Here is a 6,558-nt window from a genome sequence, read left to right as displayed (position 1 = left end):
AAGAGACAAACCAAAGAGCAAACAGAGAGAGTTAGAGCAGGTCCCATCAGGCCCCTTATATGGCATTAGCAGGGAGATACTAAAGCAAACACAACAGAAAATAAGAGTCAAAAGAGAAATAAGGAAAAGACATTACACTGGTAATGTCTTTCTTGAAGAAAGAGGACGTTTATAACTTAGTGCAAACTGAAAATCCTCCATTAGTCTGGGCCTCTCTTTACAAAAGCATATAACGTGTGTTAGCACATATTCTACCTTTTAGGAATGAAGGAGCCTTGAGTCGGCCTGCTCTGATTGCTGAGGACAAGACAGTTTAATGTCCTTGACAGCTAATATAGTATCTATTGTTTTAGACGCTGCAGTGTTTTATACACACGACTCGAGAGTAGAAGGTATTTGGAGAAAAAAGTTACTCTGGTACTGAGTAATTGTGTAATCTTAACATCTGATTTAACGTTTAAAAAACTATTTAATCACACAGACAAAGTTATATGCAATTTCTGGTATTTGAAAACTTAACTAAAATGAAACAAATATAGAAATAAAAACCAATAACTAATTCAGGCTGAAGAAACATTAGATTTTAAACAATATTTACAATATTGTATTGGCACTTTCCCTCCAGATCAGACTCAGCAAATGGAAAATAACTCTAGGACAAAAAGCATTTCTATTTTTATTGTTCCATCCATTTTCTGGAGGGGAAGGTGGGTGGATGTGGGGTTGGGAAAGGTGCTGATGCCCATCTCCAGCAGGGCATTTTGGGTGAGAGGCAGGGTAACATGGGGTAACATCGAGACAGAGAGGACAAACAACCACACACACACACACACACACGGAGAATGTAGAGAAACCAGTTAACCTGACAGTCATGTTTCTGGACTGTGGGATTAAGAACCCACCATGCAGAGGGACCAGGGTGGGGAATTGAACCCAGAACCTTCTTGCTGCAAGACAACAGCTCTACCAACTGCACCACTGTGCAGCCCTATTATTATTATTATTATTATTATTATTTATTATTTAATTAATTAAACCAGAAGTCTCATTTTAGCAAATTGCATGTTTGTATCCATTTCTGGTAAATATTTTGTTAAAACATGTAATTTCTTTATTCAGTGAAGTTTGTTAAATAGCCACAAATTTGCTTAATTTGCTTCTGAATACAATTACTCAAGCATGTTGCAGCAAAACTACTGCAAACTTAAATATTATTATAATACTATAATATTATTAAAACGCAAGTAAATCTAATCGATCACTCTCACCTCTGCTTTTGCACAAATCTGTAGTTTCTTTTACATAGAGATTAATCATCAACTAGAAGGGGCAGAAATGTGTCAGTTTTGGTCAAGCTCATGTCCTTACAATAAAACTCTAATTTCTAACAAACCTTTCTTCACAATTTTTGCCCGTCTATTTAACTTCTTTTCCCAAAGTCTCTTTATGCTCTTTTTATTTCATTAGTATTTTTTTCTCCCATTTTAGACATACTAATTTATTCCATCTTTAGTTTCTCTGCAATATTCTTATGTTTCCCTAAAATATGCTACATTTATAGTGGCAACTTCTGTACATCAGCTTTACAGTCAAATCTAGAGGAGGCTTTTCTGTTCTAAATCCCACCCATTAGCATCCATACAAGGAGATGGTGGAATGCTTTGGACTGGGGGTCCAGCTGCTCCATAAAAGAGGCACGTGCAAAGATCAGAAAGCAGCAATCTGGTGAGAAACCCTCTGATTGCACCTCTGATCTTAAACTTCAGACTTATAAAATCTGTTATTTATTTAATCACCTCCTGCTTTCAGGTACATCTGCTGAAACATATAATTGTTTTCAACTGGAAGACTGGAAGAAAGTCCACATGGCATCAGCTTCTTTTTGCCGGTTTCAAAGGAAAACATCCAGCGGCATCTCAGCTGACCTGCAGCAAAACATTCAGGTATGACCACAGCAATTTCTCCACAACTGAAACCAGTAAGTCAACTTTTAAATTTTAAGCTTAAATTGCGTTCTTACAGAAATACATAGTCTTTTTTGGTTGGGGATGGGGGGCAATAAATGATCTAGATCTCGTTGGCATAGTTATGTGTTGAATCCTGGAGTGAGAGATGAAAAAGATTCCTCTGACCCAATATAAGAATTGCTGCTTCCCGTGTTCACAGGATTTGTTGTTTTGCTATTTTCCACAGACTGAGCCCTTTGTGCAATTTAAAGATACAGTAAACAATATCTCCAGTATTACATACTGGAGATACAATACTGTATGGTGTTCCAGCACACACACACACACACACACACACACACACACACACACACACACAGACAGACCTCAATTGTCTCTAATTAGTACAGAGCACAGCAGCTGGAGTCCGCCGTAGAACTCCAACTCTTGCTTCTTTGCACTTGTTACCTGGGATGTAACAGTGTTGATTTTATTATTTTATTTTTCTTTCTAAAGAAGAATAAAGTAATAAAATTAAAATCAATAAAAAGTGTTCATTTTAAGATTTTAGTCTTCTTTCTGTATTTGGAGCTTCTGACTCCCAACCATCCTGGTCAGATGATCTGCGTCCAGATCAGGACTGAAAACTGAAGGTTATCCAGCTTCTGTGCTCAGGATTTTAGGGAATGATCTGCACTTATGATTAAACAAGTCTCTTCAATCGTCCTCTTCTAAGTCTCTTTTAAGCAAATTTCACAAATAAAAAATAAGCTTTTTCCAATTAAACTCATTTTAGCAAAAGATTGGCTTTCAAGTCTATGTTACATGTTATGCATTTTGAGTTTATACCATTACATTATTTAACCCAGATTTTTGAAGGTGCTATACAAACACAATTTTATTTAGTTTTAATTAATTTATAAAAGTATTAATTTATCAGTTAAGTAGCCATTCTATAAAATATTTGTTTCCAAAAAACAAGAGTTATTTCTTGGATGGATGCTTTTTACCTGGGTAAAATATGCTGAAGTTGCTTCAGTACAGTTTTTTCCTCCTCTGATCTCAAATTGTAATGTAGGACCATGTCATGCTACGCCAGAAGCTTTGCTTGGTGTCTGCTCTCCAATGCATTTCAAATCATAAGTTATGTCGGAGTAACTGTGGCTCATCGGGTAGCGTGGATGTCTTCTGATTAGAAGGTTGTAGGTTCATTTCCAGCTTAACCCCAAGTTACGCTGAGTGTTGGTGAGTGTGGTCAAAATGGCTGGAAAGGGCTTTGTAAGTTCAGGTCTATTGACAATCCCTTTCTTTATAAGTGGGTCTCTTTTATGGAGTGCTAATTAATGGATCCATCAAGATCCACCATATTATTTTTAAAACACATTTTTCATTGTCTCTTCTGTAAAGTTTCCTGCTTACAGTCAACAACTCCAGCACACAAACAATGTGTCCATGTTTGTGTGCTGTTCCATGTTCTGGATATTTTCCTGAGTTAACATCCAGAGGTTGATTCGGATGAGCAGAACCAGGGGAAACATTTTGGGGATTTAAGTTGGTGAGCTCTCACCACCAGCTACAAGCTGGAATAGTGCATCTGAAACTGCTCTGCAGATGACAGAGAGGAAAGGAAGTGCTGTATTTATTTACTGAAATCCTGAAGGGTTACTGTCTAAAGGCTTTCCCATAACCCTCGACATTGTTTCCCCAGTGGGATTAAGAAACTACCATTCCCAGGATAATTTTCACATGGAGGGGGAGGGGCAGAGCAGAAGATACTGGGATGAGAAAAGTTAATACAAATTGACTGCAGTAAAACTCAAATTATGCAAAAGTTTGTTTTAAAACATTTTGTACAAGTGAATGTCTGTGACATTCTAGGATTTGACATTATGTGACTAAATCCAAACAACTTCCTTCCAGTGAAACACCAGTAGACAGTTAAGATCATTTCTAAGATATAAATCTACTAGACTGTTGATTGATACATTGTGACTGAAATCAGCACAGGTCTCATCTCTATTTATGGTTTCAAACAGATTAACAACTAAATCTGATTTCTACTCAAATGCCAAACCATTCTTGATCTGTGTGAATCAAAGGGAGAAGAGAGAAATGAGCTGAAGCAAGGAGACTGACAAAACATAGAACAGTGTGCTTCCTGCATGTGATTTAAAGAACAAGAAGGAATGAGAAGCCTGACCATATTAGGCAATGTTTGGATTTGCAGGAGAGATGGCTCTGACTCTTATCACAGTCTGCATAAACACACACCATTCCCAACTGTGGCCAAAAAAGGAGAGACTGAAATCAATCTGATCCTATCCTCCCAGTCTTTCCTCCTGAAAATGCTTTTGTAGATCCTTTCTTCTCATATATTCATAGTCTGTCTGGTGATTTAACGTTAACTATGCATGCTGCACTTTTCTTGTGCACAGCCTGGAGAAGGACTAACTGATCTGCCAGCTATGGTGCAGACTGTGGTTGAAGAAAAAATGTCCTTAGTGAAAAAGAAAACCAACAGAGCAGCTATTACAGTTGCTGTTTTCTATTGTAATAATGTAATAATGTTTTCTAAATAGCCATAAAAGCCATTTAGCAGAACAAAAATCTTTTTCGCATGAAAAGCCAGACTGGAATGAAATAAACAAGCAGAGGATCCTGATTTAATTAACTAAATGTTTGGTGGAACATTGACACAGACATAGGATTGTGGGGTTTTTACTTCCCAGACAGATCCGTGGGGTTTGACCACTGAACGTCTTTCTTCTCAATATGACCTTATTTAGCCCATTGCAGATGGAGAAGGACTATGGAAGATAAAGGCTCCCTAAGCTGCCTGAACAGCATGTCCACTCTGTGACTTGAAAAGGGAATGTATGTAGTTAGCTGTGGGGCGGGGGGCGGGGGGCGGGGGCTGGCTGTTAGTGGAAGCAATCACCGTCTGGAAGAGCAAATGTTTATCGTATGCTGCGATCCCTTTTCCAAGGTCCTCAAAATGCAAAAACTACCAAATAAGGACAGAAAGAATTTCTACCAAAGAAAAGTAAGAAAAGTCCAGTATGAATTCTTTCTCATTTAGTAACTTCTTAACCCGAGTTTGCTGATGTAATTCTCTGCTTTGTGAATGTCAGAGCTGGGCCATAAGAGCCACTTAGAGGAACAAACATCTTTTTCATATGAAAAGTCAGCAAACTGCTTCCTGCTGTGTTTTTTCTAAGGTGTTATACCAAGATGGGGATTCAGGTGACAGGAAAACATAGCAGCTGTTCAGACGACAACATGAGGGATTCATGACTGTACAAAAATGGTGATGGAGAAGGTAATATTTTTAAAGAATTGTTAATTGCCTTTGATTAGGATAAAATATGTATTTAAGTGTAAGCGCACACTTCCTGCTCCAACTTGAAACATACATAAAGAAAGTTTACTTACTGTTTTCTGCTTACTTATAGAAAGAAGTGAAGAATCTTCATTCCTCCATCTACAAGGTCAAACAGCAACATGGAAATCATCATCATCTCTATGGTCTCTTCACACATTTCAATTCAACCCAATTCAAAAATACTTTTTTGATTCCAAACGAAAATTAAATATTAAATTTAATAATATGATTTAATGTATTAATGTAGTAATTCATACATCATTGCACTCTTTTTATTTTTTAACACATAGGTAATGTTAATGACAGATGTTTTTTTTAGTCTTTTGTTTGTTTTTATACTGTTACGTCCTGAAATAAATGTGCTGCATCTGTTGACTTGCTGCTTATCCCTGTGGCCCGTGGTGCAGTGCTGCATCTCTGGTCAGTTGGTAGTCTGAGATGAAGCACTGTAGCTCGGGACGGAGGACAGACAGAGCTGTCGAGGTACGTCTGTAACAAGGAAGAAGCATCTATCAAGATTGGCAGGACTGTGACATGTTTCTCTAGAGAAGAAAGGAGAAAGTGAATCTGGCATCCATGGAGTTATAACGGATATTTTGTCAACCATTCTGTAATTTTTTTCTGTTTTGTATTGCTCCTTTCTTATTTTATGAACTCCAGCTGAGTTCATAAAATACTCCGTTTTTCTTTTCTTTTTTTTCCCCAAAAGTAGAATTTTGAACAGTCACTCTTTTCAGCTTGTTTTTCCTTTACCCTTTTCTCTGGGGTCCAGTTTTCCCAGGAATCCCTTCACTCATGAGAAAGGGGGATTCCTGGAAATACTGATCTTGGGGGCGAGGCTTCTCACCATGTCCAACATGGCATGAATAGAGTAGAAGGGATTAATGTGTGTGCTCTTCAGCTGAACACCTAAAAAAAGAGTTGACAGCTGCCCGTCCATCCATTTTCTGTACACCCTTGTCCCTTACTGGGGCTGGGAGGGGTGCTGGTGCTGATCTCCAGTGAACGTTTCGGGCGAGAGGCGGGGTCACCTGAAAAGGTCGCCAGTCGAGTTGACAGCTGTGAAATATCTTTAAAAAGACAAAGTGATTTACGCTCCTCATGTTTTACTTGCATATCATTTCAAATTGTACATCTAATGTATTTGGTTGTCTGACAGAATAAAGAAAATAGTTAAAATAATGTATATTTTTCTCTGTTTTCTCATTTTTTCCAAAAGGAAAATAGATA

The 6,558-nt window shown here is 37.8% G+C and overlaps 1 long non-coding RNA gene across 2 annotated transcripts; it reads left to right on the top strand.

The window, feature by feature from the left end:
- Nucleotides 1-1,668: 1,668 nt before the first annotated feature.
- On the top strand, nt 1,669-6,514 carry LOC106912536 (uncharacterized). Of its 2 annotated transcripts, XR_015764399.1 has the most exons (4): nt 1,669-1,725; nt 1,810-1,943; nt 5,165-5,265; nt 5,399-6,514. It is a non-coding gene; the product is annotated as an uncharacterized LOC106912536 (long non-coding RNA). The 2 variants fall into 2 exon arrangements; XR_001416949.2 differs by lacking the exon at nt 1,669-1,725 and having other exon boundaries at nt 1,732-1,943.
- Nucleotides 6,515-6,558: the final 44 nt, after the last annotated feature.

This window comes from Poecilia mexicana, unplaced genomic scaffold, assembly GCF_051168715.1.
Source record: "Poecilia mexicana isolate PSO_F unplaced genomic scaffold, ASM5116871v1 scaffold_10, whole genome shotgun sequence".
Classification (NCBI taxonomy): domain Eukaryota; kingdom Metazoa; phylum Chordata; class Actinopteri; order Cyprinodontiformes; family Poeciliidae; genus Poecilia; species Poecilia mexicana.
The sequence above is the reverse complement of the archived record's forward strand: the minus strand, read 5'-3'. Positions and strand labels throughout refer to the sequence as shown.